The sequence below is a fragment of the Musca autumnalis genome, unplaced genomic scaffold (genome assembly GCF_047663935.1).
Source record: "Musca autumnalis isolate F117 unplaced genomic scaffold, ASM4766393v1 scaffold_5, whole genome shotgun sequence".
Taxonomy (NCBI): domain Eukaryota; kingdom Metazoa; phylum Arthropoda; class Insecta; order Diptera; family Muscidae; genus Musca; species Musca autumnalis.
The window spans coordinates 12,591,687-12,605,642 of record NW_027412088.1 but is presented as its reverse complement, the minus strand read 5'-3'; the positions used below and the strand labels follow the sequence as shown (position 1 = coordinate 12,605,642).

The following is a 13,956-nucleotide window of genomic DNA, read 5'->3' as shown; positions in this document are numbered from 1 at the left end:
CAGAGTCATTTTTCATTTTATTATCATACGGATAAGTTACAAAATATATTCGAAAAGCTTTGTTGTATTCATATCTCTCTCTCTTGTGTGTATATCTTACTATTCAATGTTATATAAAGTCTTCTTCTTTTTTTGTTATGGTTTTTCAAAATAAAGTTTTGATTTTATGCAAAAAATGTTATTCTTAGCTTTTGTATTCTGTCCGTATTCGTTGAAATCCTTTATGTTTTTGTTGCTAAAGTGCTTATCTTTCCGATAGAGGGGATTACATGGCAAGCTAAGTTATTTAAAACGAGGTAGGAGGAAAGAAGGTTTGGAAAAACTATACAATTTTTTAAAACCAAAAGAATGTAGTTGGTTTGGTGGTGCAGATGATGGCCAGAGAAGGAAGATGACACCATAAAACAATAACGTCCACAACATCAAGTGACAATTCAAGGGTAATTTCCTTTCAAAACTCTTCAAAGAGTATGAGTCCAATAAATTTTATCAATTTCACGCCACAACTTATGCACCAACAACTAAAGACCAACATTTTTGGGTTATCAGAAGGTCGAGGGCAGTGATGTAAAAATGAAAATGTTTTGTAATTAAAAACTTGATGATAAATTGATTTCTATTGTAAGTTGTTGTTGCTGGTACAAAAATGTGTTAAAGTTACCCATCCACCTATCTTACTGACCTTTTGCTTGTTATCGACGAGATAAATTATAAATCAAAACAAACAATTGAATATAATATTGAAAATGCAAAATGCGTAAAGACATTTTATAAAGGGGATAAAAACCGTCACTTGAATGAGGACGAAAATAAAACTGGATTCAATAAAAATGTTACATTTTCAGAAAAGAATAATTGGTGAAAAGTGGGTTGAGAAGTGTCCTCTCTAAAAAAAGAGTGCTTCCTAAAATAATTTTCCAAGGAAAAGTTGCTTCTTAAAATCCTTTCCCAAGGAAAGAGTGCTTTCTAGGACCCTTTCCCAAGGAAAGGATGCTTACCAAGACACTTTCCCAAGGAAAGGGTGCTTCCCAAGACACTTTCCCAAGGAAAGGGTGCCTCCCAAGACACTTTCCCAAGGAAAGGGTGCACACATTCCCAAGGAAAGATAGCTTCCTACGATACTTTGCCAAGGAAAACGTGCTTCTTAAGAACCTTTCCCAAGGATAGGGTGCTTCCTAAGACCCTTTCCCAAGGAGAGTGTGCTTCCTAAGAACCTTTCCCAAGGAGAGGGTGCTTCCTAAGAACCTTTCCCAAGGAAAGAATGTGCTTCCTAAAATCCTATCCCAAGGAAAGGGTGCTTCTTAAGACCTATTCCCTAGGAAAGTGTGCTTCCTAAGAATCGTTCCCAAGGACCTTTCCCAAGAAAAGTGTGCTTCCTATCACATGGAAAAGGTGACCCTATCCCAAGGAAGGAGTGCTTCCTAAGACTCTTTGCTAAAGAAAGGGTGCTTCCTAAGACCCTTTCCTAAAGAAACGGTGCTTCTTAAGAACCTTTCCCAAGGATAGGGTGCTTCCTAAGACCCTTTCCCAAGGAGAGTGTGCTTCCTAAGAACCTTCCCAAGGAGAGGGCGCTGCCTAACACCCTTTCCTAAAGAAAGGGTGCTGCCTAAGACCCTTTCCTAAAGAAAGGGTGCTGCCTATGACCCTTTCCTAAAGAAAGGGTGCTGCCTAAGACCCTTTCCTAAAGAAAGGGTACTGCCTAAGACCCTTTCTCAAGGAAAGAGTGCCGCCTAAGACTCTTCCCTAAAGAAAGGGTGCCGTCTAAAATTCTTTCCTAAAGAAAGGGTGCTTCCTAAGAGCCTATAATAAAGAAATGGTGCTTCCTAAGACCCTTTCCAAAGGAAAGGGTGCTTCCTAAGACCCTTTCCCAAGGAAAGGGTGCTTCCTAAGACCCTTTCCCAAGGAAAGGGTGCTTCCTAAAACCCTTTCCCAAGGAAAGGGTGCTTCCTAAAACCCTTTCCCAAGGAAAGTGTGCTTCCTAAGACCCTTTCCCAAGGAAAGTGTGCTTCCTAAGACCCTTTCCCAAGGAAAGGTTGCTTCCTAGGACCCTTTCCCAAGGAAAGGGTGCTTCCTTAGGCCCTTTCCCAGGAAAAGGGTACTTCCGAAGACCCTTTCCCAAGGAAAGGGTGCTTCCGAAGACCCTTTCCCAAGGTAAGGGTGCTTCCGAAGACCCTTTCCCAAGGTAAGGGTGCCACCTAAGACTCTTTCCTAAAGAAAGGGTGCCATCTAAGACTCTTTCCTAAAGAAAGGGTGCTTCCTAAGAACCTATAATAAAGTAAGGGTGCTTCCTAAGACCCGTTCCCAAGGAAAGGGTGCTTCCTAAGACCCGTTCCCAAGGAAAGGGTGCTTCCTAAGACCCTTTCCCAAGGAAAGGGTGCTTCCTAAGACCCTTTCCCAAGGAAAGGATGCTTCCTAAGACCCTTTCCCAAGGAAAGGGTGCTTCCTAAGACCCTTTCCCAAGGAAAGGGTGCTTCCTAAGACCCTTTCCCAAGGAAAGGGTGCTTCCTAAGACCCTTTCCCAAGGAAAGGGTGCTTCCTAAGACCCTTTCCCAAGGAAAGGGTGCTTCCTAAGACCCTTTCCCAAGGAAAGGGTGCTTCCTAAGACCCTTTCCCAAGGAAAGGGTGCTTCTTAAGACCCTTTCCTAAGGAAAGAGTGCTTCTTAAGACCCTTTCCTAAGGAAAGAGTGCTTCTTAAGACCCTTTCCCAAGGAAGGAGTGCTTCTTAAGACCCTTTCCTAAGGAAAGAGTGCTCCTTAAGACCCTTTCCTAAGGAAAGGGTGCTTCCTAAGACCCTTTCCTAAGGAAAGGGTGCTTCCTAAGACCCTTTCCTAAGGAAAGGGTGCTTCCTAAGACCCTTTCCTAAGGAAAGAGTGCTTCCTAAGACCCTTTCCTAAGGAAAGGGTGCTTCCTAAGACCCTTTCCTAAGGAAAGGGTGCTTCCTAAGACCCTTTCCTAAGGAAAGGGTGCTTCCTAAGACCCTTTCCTAAGGAAAGGGTGCTTTCTAAGACCCTTTCCTAAGGAAAGGGTGCTTCCTAAGACCCTTTCCTAAGGAAAGGGTGCTTCCTAAGACCCTTTCCTAAGGAAAGGGTGCTTCCTAAGACCCTTTCCTAAGGAAAGGGTGCTTCCTAAGACCCTTTCCTAAGGAAAGAGTGCTTCTTAAGACCCTTTCCTAAGGAAAGAGTGCTTCCTAAGACCCTTTCCTAAGGAAAGGGTGCTTCCTAAGACCCTTTCCTAAGGAAAGGTTGCTTCTTAAGACCCTTTCCTAAGGAAAGGTTGCTTCCTAAGACCCTTTGCTAAGGAAAGGGTGCTTCCTAAGACCCTTTCCTAAGGAAAGAGTGCTTCTTAAGACCCTTTCCTAAGGAAAGGGTGCTTCCTAAGACCAAGGAAAGTGTGCTTCCTAAGACCAAGAAAAGTGTGCTTCCTAAGACCAAGAAAAGGGTGCTTCCTAAGACCAAGGAAAGGGTGCTTCCTAAGACCCTTTCCTAAGGAAAGGGTGCTTCCTAAGATCCTTTCCTAAGGAAAGGGTGCTTCCTAAGACCCTTTCCTAAGGAAAGGGTGCTTCCTAAGACCCTTTCCTAAGGAAAGGGTGCTTCCTAAGACCCTTTCCTAAGGAAAGGGTGCTTCCTAAGACCCTTTCCTAAGAAAAGGGTGCTTCCTAAGACCCTTTCCTAAGGAAAGGGTGCTTCCTAAGACCCTTTCCTAAGGAAAGGGTGCTTCCTAAGACCCTTTCCTAAGGAAAGAGTGCTTCTTAAGACCCTTTCCTAAGGAAAGAGTGTTTCCTAAGACCCTTTCCTAAGGAAAGGGTGCTTCCTAAGACCCTTTCCTAAGGAAAGAGTGCTTCTTAAGACCCTTTCCTAAGGAAAGAGTGCTTCCTAAGACCCTTTCCTAAGGAAAGGGTGCTTCCTAAGACCCTTTCCTAAGGAAGGAGTGCTTCTTAAGACCCTTTCCTAAGGAAAGGGTGCTTCCTAAGACCCTTTGCTAAGGAAAGGGTGCTTCCTAAGACCCTTTCCTAAGGAAAGAGTGTTTCTTAAGACCCTTTCCTAAGGAAAGGGTGCTTCCTAAGACCAAAGAAAGTGTGCTTCCTAAGACCAAGAAAAGTGTGCTTCCTAAGACCAAGAAAAGGGTGCTTCCTAAGACCAAGAAAATGGTGCTTTCTAAGACCCTTTCCCTAGGAAAGTGTGCTTCCTAAGACCATGAAAAGGTGCTTTCTAAGACCCTTTCCCAAAGAAAGGAAGCTTCCTTAGCTCCTTTCCCTAAGAAAAGGACCTTCCTAAGCTCATTTTCCAATGAAAGGGTGCTTCCTGAGTCTTTTAAACGGAAAGGGTGGTGCCTAAGACGGTACAGAAGGCCTACGTTAGGTCAGGAGCCACCATGACCACCAAGAAATTCTTTGAACCATTGCCAGTTTTTTTTTCAGAAAAGTTTGGCTGTCTGTAGTTATGAAGTCGAGTTGTTTGTTGAAGGTGTATCGAGCAAAGCGAAATAATGGGTTGCCAGGATATCAGATGCCACAAATTGTTCTGTGGAAATATCATCCTGGGAGCAGCGTCCTCGTTCACCTTACAAAATGTCGAGCTAGAATTTGCTCCTCTAGTTTTGTGCCCCTCTGGTCATTGCCCAGGACTGAGTGCAAAAACTCATGATGAGACTGAGGAAACCGTTGCAATTGAATTGCAGGAATGCTGCATTCCCGGGCGCTGAAAACAACATGGGATGTACGATTCTACGTTTGTTTCTGTTGGGGAGACTAGGGGGGTGTCTCGTATACCGACGGCTACGACGAATCCGATGAAAAAGTCTGAGATAGAGCAGCAAGCTGCAACATAACTCCAATCGCAGTAGGCTTAAAGTAAGGCAACCTCGGAGAAGCACATATTCCCTTCACCCATTACATTTCACCGAAGTTCCCTTGTGGTGGATGCAGATCTGACAAATGGAATAGATCCATGGCCCAGGGTGCTTCTCTATACCAGCACCGACCAAAAGAGATCGGAGCAAACATTCCAGGATATATATTGCTGCTCCCATGGTGAAAAAAGATACGAACCCAAACACACGGTCGATGTTTCCTATGAGCATGGCATAGAACTGTTGTGAACTAATAAAATTGGCTAAACGACCTCGGTAAAAATGTTATTTTTATAAAAAACGAACTGTAATAAGTTCTCTGCTCACAGAATTGAATAAAATACCAATGTTCTAAACATTCATTGATATACTTAATAAACCTTGATATACACTACAAAGAAATTTATTTTGCAAATATTTGGCCAAACTTCCACCCCAATTCCAATTCGTTGTCCCTCCCTCCTTCCATTACCCATAGCATTAACAAAGAACCCTTGAAAGAGAAAATATCCAATATCAATCAGTTGATAAACTGTACTCCTTTGCAAATCCCCAAAACACTTATACAGCTATACTTCCTTTGATCCTTGTCAATTCGTTGTCTTGCTTTGTAAACAGCAACTATGTACTTCATATCCCTGGGTGCACGTCCTTTCAACAAGTTGATTTGTGTTTTCAACCTGAAGACAATTTGAAATGCATTTTATCGCCCTCTATCTCTCTGTGTGTGCAACGAGTTCTTCACGTAAAAGAGCTGTCAGCCGAAAAATGGCAAACTCAACCATTCAGCCAGACATTCAGGCAGTCAGTTTAACTGTCAGCCAAACAACGATTCAAGGTAAATGCAAATAAAGCAAATCGCTGTTGCTACTCAACACCAAAGTAGGAAAAAACAGAGACCGAATAAGACAAACAACTAAGTGGCGAAAATGTCATTTTAACGATTTTGCAGCAGCGATTTGCTCTTTTCTTCCTAGACGATGTTTTTTCTTTTTTGCTCGCTTGCCCAATAAAGTTGAACAAAAATAAAAGGCATGCAACGAACACCACAAAACGTTTTGCATTTTTCAATAACAATTTTATATTCAAATTTTCAATTTTCTTTCTAAAGGATACAAAAGAAGGATTCTTCCACAACCCGGTAATGGAGAAGGAGATAAAATAAAAATATGCTAAGAGATGGGTTCAATGGAGGAAAAAAGTCCACAGTAAAAAAAACGGCACGAAATTGAAAAAGCAAATAAAGTTGAGAAATATCAGCACAAAGACTCAAAACGTGATTGTAATGTAATCACCAATATTTGTTGGAAAGCAGAACTCCAACAAAAGCAAAAACGACAACACGGAGATTGAGAGAACAATTTCCTTCATCTAGTGGTGAATAAAGAAGAAATGCATGTCCTATTGCTTGATGGGTGTACGAGTAGTACTCCAAGTAATTTATCAGAAAAACACAATACAAATCAATTTAGTTTCGTTTATTTGTTAGGGAAATCAATTGATAATCGTATTTCAGAGGTTATAATTTTTCTAAACACCCTCGATTTTATTTAAATTGGCATAAGATTAATGTCACAGAGCTTTCTTTAAAAATAAGGTGAAGTGTGAAAATTAAGAATTAACATGTTTTCAACTACAACCATCAACTACCATCAGATAAATTTGAATCATATCAAATTTTCCAAGATACACTCCGGTTCATCTGAATAGAACCAGCCAATATTTGTCTACAAATACCGTTATATCTGACGAAAGGAGAGGAATTGTAAATTATAATTTTGTGGACATGTAGAGTATATAGTAGCCGATATTTTCAATACCTAACATGTATCACATATGCGTCATAACGGTACTTTTTACTCGCATTATGAAAAAATGTCAAAATATTAGCATTTTTTAATGGTTCAACAGGATAGAACCACCCTAAGAATTTACACAAATCCTTTGTTAGATGTTGTAAACTTTAACAAAAAACTATTTATAATTATAAATAAATGCCGTAAGTGTTAATTGCTATAAAATTAGGAAAATTCGGGCTACCGAGGGACAGTCTCAGGCCTCAATGGGAATGATCTTTGCAATGTGTAATGTTAACAATGATTAACAATCTCACGTGTATATTCGTTAATATTAACTCTTGCATTTCAATGGCCAAGAGACATTACTTAAATAATTTTATTTGTTCTAATAAACCAGATGTACTTTTAATAGCAGAACATAAATTGACACCGCAACACAATTTATCAATACGTGGATACAAAGTTTTCCGTCAAAACAGAGTGGGAGGCCGTGGAGGAGGAACTGCTGTTCTCATAAAAAATAGCCTTAGAAGTGAGAGAATCTATATTGATTGTGGTGGTATAGAATCTTGTTCCGCAAAAGTATTAAAGGAGGATGGTACATCCATCACATTTATTTCCCTTTATCTTCGGCCAGGTGATGATTTTCATATCAGCGATATGAATTCAATAGTTAATCATTACAATAATAATAACGATATTATTATAGGTGCACATCTCAATGCCAAGCACCCTCTATGGGGAGGCACTGAGACAAATGCAAGAGGTAGGATTTTAGAAAGCTTCTTAGCGGCATGTCCGAATTTAGCACCATGCGCAGCGTATAGGCCTACCAGACCCAATGGCTCGGGTGGGTCTTATATAGATCTTTTTCTTCATACACCAGGTATATCTATGGTAGGTGGAGGGAACAAAGTACCAACATTAGATTACGAATCTGATCACAGAGCAATTCGAATGGTGGTTGAGACCGGTAATGTACAGAGAGGAGAGGTGCAGACCTGGTTCAACTACGACAGAATGAATATTAACCGGTACAGGAGAAAACTGCAAGCAGGTCTTGCTAATAAAAGTTTACCAGTTGATAGAAATGTTAATACTGGCGACATCGATGAATGCATAGTTGAGCTAGAGTCTGCCTTCCGTAGTGCTATACAGGAGTCCGTACCAAAGGTATCAAGCAAAAGGGGTACTCTTGGAGAATTGCCTCCGCGTATCCAAAGATTAATTAAAGAACGAAAAAGAATCACCGGAATATTGCGTAGATCACATGATCCCGACAGAATGGCATTATTAAAAGCAGATATACGCAACCTTAGTCGTATTATTGAGGATGCGATATATCAATACGAAAATGATCGTAGACAAACTTACCTGCAGGGAATTACAGTTAACAGTAATACCTATCGGAAGGTAAAGGCAGCTGTTGGGTTGGCTGGAAGAGATCCTGTTAGTGACCTCCTCAATACTAATGGTAATATTATCTGTGATGAAGTAGCTAAAGCTGAAATGCTAGCTGACCACATAGAAAACACGTGCCGAGTAGGGGAATTTCCCAGTGACGATTCCTTTAGTGTTCTCGTAAATGAGACCAATGAAGGGATCGGCACGGGGAATGCCTTGGTATCGTTTGGCAGTGATTGTCTAGGTAACGGTTCGGTTGTCACTGATAGGTCACAATGGGAACTAGGTGGCTTTGTGAAACCAGCAGATGTTGAATGGGCGATTTCTCGAAGACCTACGAAGAAATCATGTGGTATAGACTGCATACCTGATATAGCTGTGAAGCGAGCAGGTTGTATTATATTCGAATTTCTCGCGATCCTTTTGAATCACTGCCTCAATCTTTGTTATTTCCCAAAAGCGTGGAAAACTGCTCTTATGGTTCCTATCCCGAAACCAGGAGCGGATCATAAACAATGTAATAGCTACAGACCTATTTCTCTGTTGTCACCTTTTGGCAAAATATTGGAAATGTTTATACAAAAACAATTAAGACGTGTCATAGAAGATAGGCAGATTCTTAAGGACTGCCAATTTGGTTTTAATCCAGGACTTTCTACAACCCATGCTCTCGCTTGCTTCACCGACTTTGTATCCGAGGGGCTCAACAAAAGATATGGCACGCTAGCCGTAAGCTTAGATTTTGCTAAAGCCTTTGATAGTGTCTGGCATCAAGGCATTTTGTACAAGCTCAAGTCATTTGGCTTCAGTGAGAATCTATGTAGACTGGTGGCCAGCTTTCTCGAGGGGCGATACTTCTCAGTTAAAGTTGGAGAACGCAAGTCTAGTCGGAGACAAATATTAGCAGGTGTGCTTCAAGGTTCAATATTGGGGCCCCTGCTATATAATATTTATATTAGTGACATACCTGGACCCCCTCTTGATGGTTTGTTACTGGTATATGCGGACGATGTTCTGATAGCTTATAAGGGACCACTGGCCACAGCTCTAAGACGTAGGATGAACACTTACCTAGAAGATTTGCGTGTTTACTTTGAGAAATGGAAACTGCGACTTAACGTAGCAAAATGTCAGTCCATGGTGATCACTGGAGCCAGAGGACTTGTGTACAAGAACTTTTGCCATTTCATTCCAAACCTTCATATTGGAGATAGTATAATACAGAATGTCGATAAAATGAAATATCTTGGTATATTGTTCCATGACCGCTTTGATTTTTGTAGGCATGTAGATTTTGTACTAGACAAAGCTAAGAAACTGTATTTTGCTTATTACAGAGTTTTAAATATGAATGGTGGGCTTTCAGAAAGAGTTAGACTTCTGATATATAAACAAATTATCAGGCCTATTGTGACGTATGCCTTTCCATCATGGTTTGGTATATCGTCACACCAAATGGAAAGGATACGCATTTGGGAAAGGGGGGTCCTACGTGCGTGTTCGGGTATTCGCCCAATTCAAAGGTATGATGGTACATTTGTAATGCCACCATGTAAACTAATATATGAAAAGTCTGGAATCTGCCGAATTGATAAGTATCTCATTAACTGTAGCTTGAAATTTGTTGAAAAGAGCCGGAACCTGGACAATCCGATGATACGCGAAGCATTAACCTGTAATGATAGCCATCAGGTATTATTAACAAAAATACACCTCTCTCCTGCGGTCTTACCTAAACTGGAAGAGTATGGATTATTATTCATTGACGATGACCTTTTATTTTACCATAGAAGATATAAAACATTTGATTTATATAATACTGTATATATAACATCACAGTAATGTATGTATATTATTTGTATGTAGTTGTATATAGTTGTACATAGTTAGGATTAAGTTAGTTTTAAGTTATAGCATAAATTCCGAAAATATCTTGAGAGATTAGCCCATTTTTAATAATTCTTTTTTTGGGGCGACAACAAATTTGAAATTCTTGCCCAAACAACATTATATGAAGATGTGTATGTAGAATATGCTGCTACACCAAAATAATATTATTTAATAAAATATTATTTAAAAAGAAACTATAGACTTAAGAGATCAATATGTATCCCAAGTATCATAAAAATGAATTTAAAAGTAAGCCAATACTTTAATTTTTGTAACGATTGAAATGAATTTAAATAAATGGCAATTTTAAAAGTAAAAGTATTGCTATAAAATATTGTGCAAAAATTTGTATTAGGGTCTTGAAATTTGATGAAAATCGATGCTTAGAGCTCCAAAAATATTTTTATGGAGAAATCGGTAGAAACAATTTATAAAGTCAAAATTTTATACTAAATTATATTCAAAATTCTCAAGACTACAATAAAATAACAAAAAAAAACACATTTAATAAATTAATGAGTCCGAAACAGAGGAAATATGGTAAAGATAACTCAAATTTCTACCTTCCCAATCCAAAAATTGATATTTAATCTGAGGAAAATGAATGCAAATCGCTACTTTTTTGTAATTTTATTGTAGTCCTGAAATTTTTGAACATAATTCAGTATACAATTTTGTCTTTATTTATAATTATAAATACTTTTTTGTAAAAGTTTACCACATCTGACAAAGGTTTTGTGTAAATTCTTAGGATGGTTCTATCCTGGCGAACCATTAAAACATGCTAATATTTTGACATTTTTTCATAAAGCGAGTAAAAAGTACCGTTATAACGCATATGTGAAACATGTTAGGTATTGAAAATATCGGCTACTATATACTCTACATGTCCACAAAAATATAATTTACAATTCCTCTCCTATCCTCAGATATAACGATATTTGTAGGCAAACATTGGTTGGTTCTATTCAAATGAACCGGAATGTATCTCCTATATTTTACATATTCACAGTGGTGTAGGGTATTATATAGTCGGCCCGCCCGACTATTATCCTTTCCTTACTGGTTATTATTATTTTCGTGTTGCTGAAACTGAAAGATTGCGTTGCAAAATAAAATTTATTAAAAATGGAAAATGTTCAAGAAAATTATACAGAAGAGCAGCAAAATGTCATTGCTGAGTTAGTGGAGATCAATGGTGATATTATGATGGTCAGCAATACATGCATTCCAAGTACGCAAGTTACAGAAGACAGTGACGACGATAATAAGCTTAAGAAATACATAAAAGGCATAAATATGGAGTCGCTTTATGAATACTTAAAAGATAAGTAAATAAAAATAAAATATTCAACTATATAAGAAATATGATAGTGGAATTTACACTGAGTTAACATTTTCAATCTTGTAGCGTCACAAGTAACATTTCGAAGTTTGCCGTACTTAAACTTACAGTGCCACAACCAGGACTGCATGTGGAGTTCAGAAAAGAGCTCTTTGCTTGAAAAAAAGAGAGGTATGAATTATTGATATTTCTGTGTTTATCTCAGTATTTATATTACCATAATAATAGCTCGGAATCGATGATGAAACTATGTCAGTTCCATCCAAAATAGATGAATGGTGGAAACGAAAACTCCTGGTTTCAACTTATTAAAAGCCGGAGGAATTCTTTCAGATTAAAATGGTAAATATAATATACATCGTAAATATAGTTTTTAATATTTTTTTAATGTAGGGCCCACAATTTCCGAAGCATGTCGCACTTTACCCAATTTTTTCCAGTCAAAAGTTTTCGAAACTGATGAATCAGTTGGCAATTCATTAAAAGCTTCCTTAATAGGAGAATGTGACGATTGGGATCAGTTTGTAAAAAATGGAAAAGATCTTTCATCATACGGCAAGAAGAATTCAGAAATTTAAACATCCATACATTTCTTCTGGGGTGGCTGTTGTTGTCCGGCGCAAGGGCGTCAGAATTAGTGAGTGTTCATAAGCTACTTATTTATTTGTTTAATAACACTGTGCGACACGAAAATTATTAACCATATTCTGACACCCCAGCGGTATAGAAGACCAAAAAAGAGAGCACACGTGTCTATGACCCGTTCTTAAATGTGAAAATAGCCAACAACTTTTGAAAATATTTGATTTTTATACTTCTTTCTCCGATTCCGGTCCACAGATGCCGAACCGCCCAAAATTAAGGATACAGCCAACTACAAAAATGTACCTAAGATTTCAATAAACAACTTTCTAGAACATAAAAAGATTCTAGAAACGGTCCTTGAAGCTGAAATTAACAAAACAATGGAATTATGTTTAACGTTTCCCCCAGCTTAGGTCTGGAAATAACATATTGTTCAAAACTCAAGGAAATTTGAAAGGTTTGTTATTTACGGACATGAACAGGAAAGAATGATCTAAAATAATCGAATTTTGAGCTTGAAGAACCGTTCCTAGAATCTTTTTATGATGTAGAAAGTTGTTTATTGAAATCCTAGGTACATTTTTGTAGTTGACTGTATCCTTAATTTTGGGCGGTTCGGCATCTGTGGACCGGAATCGGAGAAAAAAGTATAAAAATCGAATATTTTCAAAAGTTTTTGTCTATTTTCACATTTAAGAACCGGTCATAGACATTTCGTATCTTCCAGAAAGTTGTTTGCTGATATCATCGCTACATTACTGTGGTCAATTGTTTTCTCGAATTTTGAACGGTTCTATGGAGCAGGGACCGAGAAAAGAGGATAAAAATAGCATTTAATATGCTATTTTGACCATTAAGAACCATTTCTACAGAGTTCGTATGTTCTAGAAAGTTCTTTACTAACATCTAACGTACATTTTTCTAGTTGGTTGCTTGCTTCAATTTTGATCGGTTTGACATCTGTAGACTAAAATCCGAGAAAAAATTAAAAGGGAAATTTGACCTTGACGATTTTGACCTTGAAGGTGAAGTTGAATGGATTTTATGTTTTCACAATTATTATTCTTTAAGACGAGAGCTACAACTTTTCTTCTATGAGTAAACCCAAATTCTTGGCGGTTTAGAAAATGTGTACCTGACAAAATGATCCCTTTTGACATCAATGCCTCAATCAACGGCGAAAGTTGAAGTGATAGGGAAAACGCCGGGACACATATCTTCTTAGTTTTGGTCTTCTATCACGATGCGGTGTCAGAATATGGTTAATAAATCATGACTCACACAGTGTAATTAATTTACATATTATTGGCTACATATTTTTTATTTTAGGTCAATATTGTTTTCGATATTATGTATCCTCAGAAAGGTCATATCTTACTTTCAAAATTGAACCAATTTAAGAGAAGTGCACGCTCTAAGTAATAATTCCATTAATCAGATTTCAAAATAGTTAAATAAATAATCTCTCGAATGTTTGAATACATGTTTTAACATTTTTCAAACATTAGCTTTAAAATATCATAATATGAGGGTGATATCTTCCATGGGTTTCCATTCTATTTTTATACCCTCCACCATAGGATGGGGGTATATTAAGTTTGTCACTACGTTTGTAACTCGAAATAATCATTGTAGACCCCACAAACTATATATATTCTTGATCAGCGTGCAATTCTACATCGATATAGCCATGTCCGTCCGTCTGTCCGTCTGTGGAAATCACTCTAGCGTCCGAACGGATTGACGTAGGTGGATGAAATTTTAGGAAAAACTATTATATGTACGTAGGACTTTTGGTATTGAAATCGGGCTGTGTAGGTCCACGCTTTCGTATAGCCCCCATACAAAATGACGCGTGACGCGTCGTCGTTTTAAGGAATTTTTAAGATATTTTTCCCATTTTACCACCGAATTGGTTGTAAATTGGTATTTTGTATCTCCAGAGGCTAAAAACATTCCTACCAAAGTTGGTTTATATAGGTCCACGTTTTGGTATTACCCCCATATAACGCCCCATATAAAGTACGCGTCATTTTAATATATTTTGAATGTACTAGTCCCATTTGACAACAGAATCGGTTGTAA

At 38.3% G+C, this 13,956-nt stretch overlaps 1 protein-coding gene across 1 annotated transcript in view; it reads right to left on the bottom strand.

Moving 5' to 3' along the window:
- The window catches only part of Ipk1 (Inositol phosphate kinase 1), a 376,999-nt gene that overhangs the window by 66,572 nt on the left and 296,471 nt on the right, over positions 1 to 13,956 (bottom strand). The gene's annotated exons all lie outside the window — the stretch shown is intronic.